General features: G+C 39.2%; 1 pseudogene; it reads right to left on the bottom strand.

The window, feature by feature from the left end:
• Positions 1-298: 298 nt before the first annotated feature.
• On the bottom strand, positions 299-2041 carry LOC129110187 (INO80 complex subunit C-like; annotated as a pseudogene).
• Between the last annotated feature and the right edge of the window lie 9599 nt (positions 2042-11640).

Below are 11640 nucleotides of genomic sequence, written 5' to 3'. Positions count from 1 at the left end.
AAACTTCCACTAACCACAGTTCATAGGAGCACATAATGGGAAAAATATAATCTAGAATACTACGAAATGTGTTTTTTTTTAAATATGCAACATAAAACTATTAGTGACTTTTGAAGGAATTTATTAACACTTTCTGTCCCCTTTTGGAATAAAACATGTTTCGTCCAGTTCATCGGACATTCTCAGATAGAGTGACAATAAAACAATGAGCTATTGACAACATCAAGGTTTCGTCACAATAAGAATAAGGAAATAACTCAAAAGTTTGTTTTGTTTTACAAATGTAAAAAACCTCATGTTTCACATTTGTCCCATTGATTTTGTCACACAGCAACAATAATGACTCAGGCTTTGTCCACGCGACCACATGCAGCCTGTGCTCTCGGTCTCCTGGCTGGTCCAACAGCTTCCTACACTGACATGATTTCAGTTCTGGTTTCAACCTGTTTCAGGTTTCAAGCCTTGCTCAGCTGTCAGGGTACGATGCATGTTGCCTTTCGGAGGGCAAGGTAGCCAGTAACAACATCTGTGGGGAGGAGGCGTATGTAGGAGAACTCCTCGGAGGATGTGAAGCGTAGCTTCGTCTGTGGGTCCGTGTAATTTGCCTGAGGAAAGACAAGAAAGGGTGTTCAGTGTAATCTTTATCCGAGACTTAAAAGTAATTTTGTTTATTGTACAATAAGGATTTCAGTGAAGTGATAACTCACAGGGAGTCCAGAGATGTCTGAGTATTTCTTAGTTGGCTTCAAGGAGGGAGGGGCGTCAATGCTGTAGTCTGTGAACACAGCGAGGATTTAAAATGAACTACTGATTAGACATTTGTAGAATAAGGTCACTGAGATAGTAAAATGTACTCTTGCTTTAAAATAGTAAAAAATGTGATTGGGCATTGAGTTTAGAATACAGAAATATAGCCTATTTGTTAGAGACATAGAAGAAAAATAAAAACTCACAGTTGGGATCATTGAGCTTCCAGGGTAAAGTCCGCTCCAAAGCCAGGATCTGTTTGAGATTCTTCCAGGTCCTGTTCTTTTTACCTGCTGCTGCTCCACCGATCCCAGAATGCTACAGATATATTCAGAGAGGGGGGAAAAAGGGGGGGGGAAATTGAGGGAAAAGCTACAGAAGCAGATAAACTTAAAACCCAACTGGACGCAGACATTCACCATAAATGCGGGGTCTTTGAATGGGGGAGGCTTTGCTGTGGACTCTGTGATGGCCGTAGGATTGCAGTCGACTGTTGCCACTGGCTTCACCTCATCCACCGACTCCACTGCTGTTATCTGATGAAACAGATAAAAAAAAGACAACATCAGACAAACTGTAGTCACATTTGATGTTAAGATATTTGTTTTACAGGTGTTGTGAATGTTAACAAATTCTACAGGTGGCTTAATACACTGTAACATGAACCTCAGAGATACTATTTAATGTCAGTGTCCAGACATGCAGCTGTAATGAGACTGATACTTGTACTACACAGAATATTTGTAAATAACAAGATAGTTTGATATAGTTTATTAGTGTTTTTTGGCTACCTTTAGTTTTGAATCTCTGTGTACAGTACCAGTCAAAAGTTTGGACACACCTTCTAATTCAACTACTTTGAAGAATCTAAAATATCAAACATATTCTGGTTTGTTGAGCATTTGTTTGTTTACCACATAATTCCACATGTGTTCCTTCATAGTTTGGATGTATTCAACATTAATCTACAATGTAGAAAAAAATAAAAATAAAGAAAAAACATTGAATGAGAAGGTGTGTCCAAACTTTTGACTGGTACTGTATATGTTATCCTCAATAACGTTATTCTGAGTAATCTTCAGTAATGACAGAAACAGTGTAACTATATCATTCCTGTTCCTTACCTGTGCCGGTGTGGTTGGTACAGTTGTCAGCTGGCCCTTCTTCTTCTTGCTGCTGGGTTAGGGTTAGGTGACAGACACCGCCGGTCACCGGGACGTTTCTTCCCCCGGAGAGCAGCGGAGCTGGCGGCTGCCGGAGGAGCTCTGCCGGTTATGGGGACATGAGACGCCATCTGTGGTGAGCGAAGTGGTGGTAATGTACGCTTTGAATGGGTTAGGGTTCTCTCTGTGTATCTCTCCACACTTAGCATCAGCAGCCCGGGTTAGGGTTAGGGTTCTCTCTATGTATCTCTCCACACTTAGCATTAGAAAGCCCGGGTTAGGGTTAGGGTTCTCTCTATGTATCTCTCCACACTGGGTTAGGGTTCTCTCTGTGTATCTCTCCACACTGGGTTAGGGTTCTCTCTATGTATCTCTCCACACTGGGTTAGGGTTAGGGTCTCTATGTATCTCTCCACACTGGGTTAGGGTTCTCTCTATGTATCTCTCCACACTTAGCATTAGCAGCCCGGGTTAGGGTTAGGGTTCTCTCTATGTATCTCTCCACACTGGGTTAGGGTTCTCTCTGTGTATCTCTCCACACTTAGCATTAGAAAGCCCGGGTTAGGGTTAGTGTTAGGGTTAGGGTTCTCTCTATGTATCTCTCCACACTTAGCATCAGCAGCCTGGGTTAGGGTTCTCTCTATGTATCTCTCCACACTTAGCATCAGCAGCCCGACGTCCGCATTGTAAACATCGCTTCAACCGGATATGGAATTGTATCACTTCCGCTAAATTCAGAAATCGCGAGAATAACCTTTTAATTATTATTCATAAATATAACTATTTATTAATTGAGAATGTGTCCCTACAAAAAGTACAAATAAGTATTAGAGTATGAAGTTAAATGTGAATGCAGTGAAACAAAAAGTGAATTTAAATTGAAATAGTTTTATTTGTTGTTGTTGAGATACTACATATGTATATTACCATATATTCTGAAAATATAATACAATCAAAATAAAGGATTATTCAAAAGGAAGCCTCAGCAATAACAAGGCCAAAAACATGTCAAATAAAAAAATTAATTTGAATTTGAAAAGTCTAAATAAAAGTATTTGTTCGTTTAACTGAGCGGATGGAGATGGAGAACAGTCCTCTTCTTCTAAGTCAGCCTCATTTTCACCAAGAAGCCAAATCACTGACTTCACCTTCAAAATTTGTATTCCGCAAAGCAGTCACTGTTTTTATTTGTCCTTGTGAAGTAATTGTTTGTTATCCTTGTATTGTCACTCAAACAAAAATGCTGCAACTGTTGCAATTGTTGTCACCTCAAATAGAACAGCGTCTTTTCCAAAAAGAAATGTTGATATGTTTATAAAAGTTTGATATGTCTAGGGTATTTCCTTTTTATGCAAATTTCTGCACTGCGGGACTAATACAGGATTATCATATCTTATCTCTATTAAAAGTTTTGGATCATGTGGATTCAACAAGTTTATTTTCAATAAAGTTGAGCATTTTCCACATATATGTCTTGTGGTTTGATGTGTCTACCACTAAACTTTTTAATGAAAACCATGAGCTATAAAATCAGGAAATCAGAGCGCATTCATTATTTACAATAACTGACTTGACTTGTCTATAAATTTATATTCTATTTTATGTCACCTGAACCTAGCATTGTTTATGTTGTTTGTTATTCAATAAGTAAATGTTAAATTATTTGCTAGAGTTGTTACATGATCAATAATGGGCTATTGTAAGATGAATAATTATATTTTATGAATGTTTTAAATAATCTAAATGATTTAAAAAAGATGACAAAACAACAAGATTTTTTTTTTTTTTTAAACTGTGCATATTTACTTGTCTCTGCTCTCAGATTAAGGTATTCCTTCTGCTCCTTCATTTCCTGCCAGCTTTCCATGGACCCTGAAGTTGTACAGACAGGTGTAGTCGGATGTCCCCAGTTGCTCTCAACTTGCAGCCTCACGTAGCTGAAGACCCCTTCTTTATGATTCTGAGAGTTGTTAGAAATGAACAGAGAGAGTAAGTTGGAAAAAAAAACAAGAGGATGGAAAATAAGACAGATGAACTGTTCCACTCTTTAGCATGATGTAATGCTCACAGGAATTTTGAAAGTCTGTACTGAGTCCCCCTCCTGATCATAAAGAAAGGTTCCTAGTTTGGTTCCTTGGTCGCCTGAAGTTTTCATGCCCTGCAAGAGAGAAAGATATAGATATAGTTTAACACCTTGCTGTTCTCTGTGAATGTGACACTGAAATAAACAGGATGTCTGCAGTGTAACAATGATTTAAAATGTGTGACTTACAAAGACAGAAAACTCTTTTGGGGCGCTGGGAATGGTGCCAGTTGGGGACAAGTTCTTTGAAATGTGACCCAGTGTCACGTGGCTGATGGTGACCTGGTAGGACAGGCTGATGAATAAGTGTCCACGGCCACCTGCAAAGGGCCAGCAGCGTCCTACAACCAGGGGAGAGCTTCCCTGAGGATAGAAAGAGTATAAAAAAAGAGTTATGATGGTATGTTGCGTATCGAAATAGGCAAAATGGTTGGCAAACAATCCCAACCATAAAAGCATACAGCTTTAACACATACTGCCATGCTTTTAGTGTTAGCGGTTCCTACCTGAATCACAGTTTTTGGGTTGACAGTTAGCTTCCGGATCGGTATCCCGTAGAAAGAGCAGCCTTGTGTCTGGTACGTTGTTGAGGACAGATGAGATGAAATGCAGGCTCCTACACACAAAAATAAAGTGAGAAAGCGCTTTCAAAACTGAAAAACACATGTGAGAGTTACAGATGAGAATGATCAGGGTGATTTAGATTTCTCACCTATTGAATTCAGAGCGAAGTTGGGCAAATAGTCAGCCGCCGGTTGCAGGTTGTTGATCTTATTTTTCAACCTCAGCACCTCGTCCTGCAGCGCTCTCATTTGCTCTGCCCATCTCCTCACATGCTGTGTTCAAGACCTGCAAGTGACAGGAGATTAATTTAATGGTACATGTAGACAACAATGTGTGTGTCACATGTAAGTGAGAGCATCTTTGGCTAGTGAATGTGTTCATAGGTAAAATAGAAATAATAAAAAGAAGTAAAAGAAGTAAAAAAGAAAGCCAAGCTGCTTTAATGAGTCATACCGTATTCGTGTTGTTAGGTGAGATTGATGAGTCCAGAAAGTTGCTGCTCAGAGTAGGAATCAAGTATGCAAATCCTAATGGATGAAGAGAAACAAAGCATAGGAGAAACAGGTCAGGGACGTTTTAAATCAAAAGACAGGCACTCTGTAAAACTAACAAGCTGATGAACTAGATATGATTTATTGTGGAAGGAGAGATTGCTTACCAGAACACAGAAGGAGTGTGAAGAAGAGGAAGCCAGTGGTCTTTATGTTGAAAATGGTGGCGCCTCTGCTGTCTCTGTTTCTCTTACTGTCGCTACTTTGGTTGCTGTTACTGTAGCCGATTCTGATGCTGTTTTTGTTGCTGTTGCTGTCACTGTTTCTGCAGCTGCCGTAGTTTTCGTTGCTGTTGCTGTTGCTGTTTCTGACGCTGTTTTTGTTCCTGTTGCTGTTGCTGATTCTGTTGCTGTTGCTGATTCTGCTACTGTTGCATGTTGTGCTGCTGTTGATGCTGCTGTTGCTGATTAAGCTGCTGTTGCTGTTTCTGTGTCTGTTGCCGGTGCTCTCTCTTCTACTGCTCTGAGAAGGGTTCCTACGTCTTTTGAAAATCCTGGATGTAATGAAAATGACAAAAGAATGAAAGCTTTCAGTATGCATAATGAAGAAAGTGTGACTGTGTTAAACACATCTATACAATGTGTAGGCAACATACTGTCAACAAGCCTGACTGCGGCACAAACACAAACATCAGCTTACCTGTACAGGGTCTCCTTGTATGAAATAGTTGGATCTCCATCGCTGTTGTAGTATCCTGCGGTGTCCAATCGAGAGCTTCTTCGTGACATGACTAGACCAAACAAGAGAACAGAGCAGGGTATTAATTACTCACTGAAATAAGTTATGTCATACTTTAGACTGTTACTTTTATAATAATAAGACTTCTACTATTAGCAGGATCTTAGTGCATGTCTATAATGTTGTGTTGTTGAACGGCAGACTCACAGGGGACAAAAAACAGACGGTGTCAGAGATGTGTCGATTCAACTACTGTCATTTTTGTGATTATAATTTGAGGTGGAAATATAGACTGATGTATATTTTCAACATGGTCCTATAAACTACTTGCTCTTTAATATTTCAGAGATTGTATTTTCCATTTCTTTGTAAAAACCTGATGAAAATCGTATTTCTTTTGGTTCCTATTAAATAGTATGGCATCAGATTTGAAAATGGTCTTTATCCTCCTTTCTTAATTAGTATAAATTCAATCATTGCTACATTGCAGCCTAAGAGTTGTAACCCAGGTAAATATATGATTAAAGGAACTTTCTACCTGTGCAAGACCTTATGCGCAATATTGTTTTGGGACTGGATTTTTTGTAAAACTAGAAACTATATATATATATATAGTAAATGTTATAATTTCCATGCCTGGATTTCATTTCTTGAAGGATATTTCTAACGTTTTGTCAAACCCCTTGAACATACATTGGACAATATTATGCTAATATTATTAGAAACATCTCTCTCACATAGTCTGAATACACATTTCCCAAAGATATGATTCATTTATGGCATACATTTCTATCTTCTACATATGTGTAATAGTAACAATGATTTAGCCTACCATCAGTCTTGAGCTGTGTTCACTCAGAGATCAGGTAATGAAATGCATCTCCAAAGAAATCAACAAGTGTAAGGGCTTGACTGTTGCGTCGACATATTCTATGACGTCATAATGAACCGTAGAACGACACTGCCGAACGTCGAACACACGAGCACGCGCACACGCCAACACACGCACAGAACACTCAAACACGCACGCACCTTGCCGAACTCCATAAATTTGATTTCCGGGGAACCAGGCAAATTATAAGAGCTTGACATAAATCATAGAAATACGTTAAAACTCCTCATAAAAACACAATGAATAAGACAATAAAGTTTTTTTTTCTTCTTAAAAATAGGGAAACAAGAATTTGAACCAATATTAATGTTGATATTACAGTAACCAGGAGGCCCAAGTTGAATCACTCCTGTCAGTGGAGTGCTGCTGCCACCATGTGTTTTATGGGAGGCTCTGCATGCAGAAAGCTGTAGGCAAAATGTGCAAACAGACTATTATTGATCACGTAATGGGCAAACACTTTTTATGCTTGGCAATGGACCCAAATGATGAAGCTGCTAACCTTCCTGTAAAGGGTCACAGTGTTATGTGATGCTCAGTGACCTGAATATGACTAGTTTTAATGAAAAATCTTTTTTTTGCCGATAATCCCTTACTGCAAGCACAAACTTTTACCCCTCTTCACATGCACACAAGCAGTTTTAACCAAAGAGTGATTTTTTTTTTCTACTTTTAACTTTTAACAAGTGAAAGAGGCCTGAATCAGTCAAAGTACTATCCAGTACTTCATAAAAAAGTAGAAGAAAGGATTACAGAAATGCCAGGAAAAAATGGGATCTGAAATTGAGTAACAAAACATTGTTTTTCTTCTTTCCTGTCCCAACAAACATTTGTGACACCTTACATTGCTCATGACCTCCAGGTTGGGAAGCACTGTTGTAGAACACTGTTTGGTTTATATGTAAGTATGGCCAAATAGTTATGAAAGTCCTGTTTGAATATAGCTATAAAAGAGGGAAAAAAATACCCTTCCTTTGACCTGACTTGTGAAAGAGTGGAAGTGAGTAAAACTTTTCCTTCCAGGGGTCTATGAAGCAGTTCAGGTAAGACTTAACAAGCTTACCTGTCAGCATTACTCTTCAGGCTGAGGTGGCCTCTGGTAATCTTCTTGATTAGAGCAGGATGCTATGCCACACGGTGCGCCCTGAGCTGCTGTGTAGACCTTGATGAACTGAGCGATGCTGGTGTAATGTGGTTTGTGTAAAATAGACACACACGGAGAAGCCAAACCGCTTCTTTCCCTGTCCTTGTCCTGTCTTATAGGGAATAGAGGCCCACACTCGCAGGGGAAATGTTGATTCAGAGGAAGGTCTCTCCAAATGTCTCATTCATTTTTCAGCGCCGGCACAGTGCTGCTACCAGCTACATGAATAAAGTATATCTAGAGACTGCTCGTGCTCAATTGCAAACAGATATGAATGTCTTATGGGTGAAGTTAAACTATGAGCTGTACCTGAGGGGCATTGGACCCGCACGCCCCATACCTTATGAATACATCACTTACTGTATCTGGCAGACAGCAGGCTGGAGCAGCTTGCTGGAACCAACAACATCAAAGTCAAAGATTTTGCAGCAGCTGTGCTCGAGTTTACAGTCTAAACCCACCTGGGTGCCACAAAGAGCTTCTCTGTCAAACAAGGGACACTGTTTTGTATTGCTCTCAGCTGTCTGCAATGCTCTCTAAACCATCCTGTTGCTATAAATTGCCATAGCAAAAGCATTTTCACAATGAAGTTGATTTTCAAGTTGACACGCACACAAATACATGTATGCATACATGCTGCTAGGGATGTAATTTAAAATGGGATTATGTAAGCGGGATGGTGGAGTTTTCTGCTCTAGTGACTCTGGGTGGTACGCAAGCCAAACATATGCAGCCACAGCCGCAAGCACAACTTATTGATCTGTGTCAGCAGGCCATTGACTGGTGCTGGATATGTGTCAATGTTTGTAATGGGGATGGATAGCTCTCACGTGTGTGCATGCATGCATGTGTGTGAGGCAGATCCTAGTTTGAGGACATTTTTATAGAAAGGGTACATGGGTCTGTGAGTAGCAAATTAGAGATTTACATGAGAAAAAGTGTGCTTTCAACTTTTCTTGTTGTACTATTCTCTATTAGTAAGCATGAAAAGAGTCCACCGAAGACTGCAAACTGTATCATTTTACAACAAAAACAGCTATCAATAGTATGATAGCTGGGAAAGCCAGATTTTTTTATTTAGCCTGCTATACAAAGGGTGTAAACAATATTTATTTCTAATGAATAACAGAAATCAAACTTTTTTTTTTAAATTAAAGCATTCCTAAATTTAAAGTGGAATTGCTGCATCACACAAGTAGCTGAGAGTAGTGTTTCTCTTTCAAATGAAAGATACAATTACAGACAACAACAAAAAACAGGTTTTGAAAACCTTTTGCAGATGTAAAATTACTAATACAAGATGGCAAGCTTGTCAAATAGGCTGTATGTATCACATATGTAATCATTGAATGTGCTGACTCTCACTTCCTGAATATATTCTGCATGACCTGACCTAGAAGTGCAGCTGTATTGCAATTCACATCTCATCAAGTCGAGACAGAGTGTTTTCTGTCTGCGAGGGTAGAACTTTGAGTCATAAAAATGAGACACTAGTCCTCTCTGACTTCATTATGTGCAACAGGAGTTTGGCAGCAATGCTGACACAAACCAATTTGCATGTGTAACTCTGAAAAAGTGGACTGACACTACATCTTGCGCATCATATGCTGGCCGCCGTGAATCTTTCACAGAATTACACCCGGGAATGAATTGCCAATCAGGAAGAGAATTGACCATCTTTGGGAATGAGCGGTCAATAAATTGGTATCAACGGAAGAAAATGAACTCACTGACTCAGGCAGCTAATATTGCCTGGCAACCGTCTGAGTACTCCCAAGTGCTTCTCTTATTCTGTAATAAATTGTGACGAAAAAGGTTATGACTGCAGTCAAGACACTTAAACACTCCCCTGATGGAACAGGTAATAGTGAGCAATACATATGACATCCTACTGTATTTATAGTGTCTTCTAACTGAGAGAATCCCATTTGCCATAAACAGTTCCCCACTTCCTTGTGGTGAAAAGAGGAGACAATTTTCTTTTTCTCTACATTTCCAGTACAATTAAATCCTCAGTATATAGAAATATAGGTCAAACTTATCTTCACTTGATGTCTTATTGGATTGATGGTATGTTTGCAAGTAGTGGCTGATAAAAACAGGGTTAAGTTATGGTCCTCTGTCAACCTGACCCATTAGAGCTTCCCACCAGTCCCAGTAGTGATTTGTGGTTTATGTGTACATATTCCAACACATAGATATATTTTGTATATGCCTAACCTGGAACAAAAAGGCTTATAGAAACATGCTTTTGTCTTTTTGTTGGACAGAAAAGCCTTCTGTTAACAGTCCCCAAAACATTTTTTAATCAGTGTTGAAGTTTCCCGATTAATGCAGATAAGAAAAGTCCTTGCATTGCCAAGATTGGATCATCTAAAGAAAAGGAACATGATGCACCTTTGATTAATTCAGACTGATATATTCAGGATATAAGATGGATGGATCGCTTGAATTTGTAAAACATGGCAGTGTTTTTTGAATACAGGAGCCACTTTTTGCACCCTTTGTATTTGCAGGCTGACATATACACCTATACTTCTACAAAACTGTAGATGAAACAAGAAAGGTCAGTGAAAGTTTCAGGTGTTTTTTTGTTCGTTTAAAGCAGCGGTCGGGAACCTATGGCTCGCGAGCCATATATGGCTCTTCCGGTGACGGCATATGGCTCTCAGACAATTGTGAGTTGAAAAAAAAAAATCAGTTTGGAACTGATTTTAAAATACTTATGATATTTCTTAATAATACTGTGTCATTTTAAAGTAAACAGAAATTAGTTTTGAAGATAAATTTCACGGGTCACGGGTCACCAATGGCTCCCGAGCATGTCCGGGTCATTGTACAGGTGAAATCAATTCTATCAGATAGCCAACTAGTTTCTCCGCTTCAACCCTTGTAACGGAAAAGATGGCGAAAAGAAAAGAAGACGCTGATGATGCATTCCAGGCTGATGATTAGCATTCCAACCTGCGTGGACAGAGGCTCTGCGGTCTAATATGCAATGAACACATCGACGAGACGGTCAAATATAAAGCGGCACTTCCAAACGCACCATGCTTCATGCTTCATGTGCATCACATATCCAGCGGGGCATTACAAGTAAGACATATTTAATTTATTATACGTTAAAAATACTATATGGCTCTCAATGAAATATATGTAGAAATATTTGGCTTTTATGGCTCTCCCAGTCAAAAAGGTTCCTGACCCCTGGTTTAAAGGAACCTTTGGTTTTAATAATTTCATTTTCAGTGAAACAAGAGTGGGGGGTCGTAACATCATCAACAGTAATATATAGGGGGATTAACTGGCAGAAATGGAATATAATATGCAAACCTATGTTTTCATTAGTGTATAATGACCTGAAACTAAGAATCGTTATGTTTTCTTTAGCTTAGAAAAAGCCTTTCATATCTTCACAGGGAGCGGGTCCTCTTCAGCAGAGACCGCCATGTTGCACTGCAATGTTTCACATCCCATTTGTGTTTTTGCATTACCTAAAGGAAGGGACGGCTACCGAAACCCTGTATTAAACCTTCCCAGGTGCTAAATAATTAAAGGTTGGCGTGTTGATAAGCTCTGACGTTACTCCTGCTTTTTTATTAGTATTTTTAAATGTATTGGTGTATTTTAATATCACTCTAAAGCGAGCATTTCCACTGTTCTCTCTGCCAGGCTTAGCGAACTAACTCCAACTCCAACTAGGATGTGTCAGCAGAAGAGAGGCGGTGGTGAAGTGAACCAGGTGAAGTGAAGATTACTTGAGTTGACGGCAAATGCAATTGTTAAAGTAACTGCAATAAATCATTCATAAACAAAAA

The sequence above is a fragment of the Anoplopoma fimbria genome, chromosome 20 (assembly GCF_027596085.1).
Source record: "Anoplopoma fimbria isolate UVic2021 breed Golden Eagle Sablefish chromosome 20, Afim_UVic_2022, whole genome shotgun sequence".
NCBI lineage: Eukaryota > Metazoa > Chordata > Actinopteri > Perciformes > Anoplopomatidae > Anoplopoma > Anoplopoma fimbria.
This window is presented reverse-complemented; position numbering and strand designations above follow the sequence as displayed.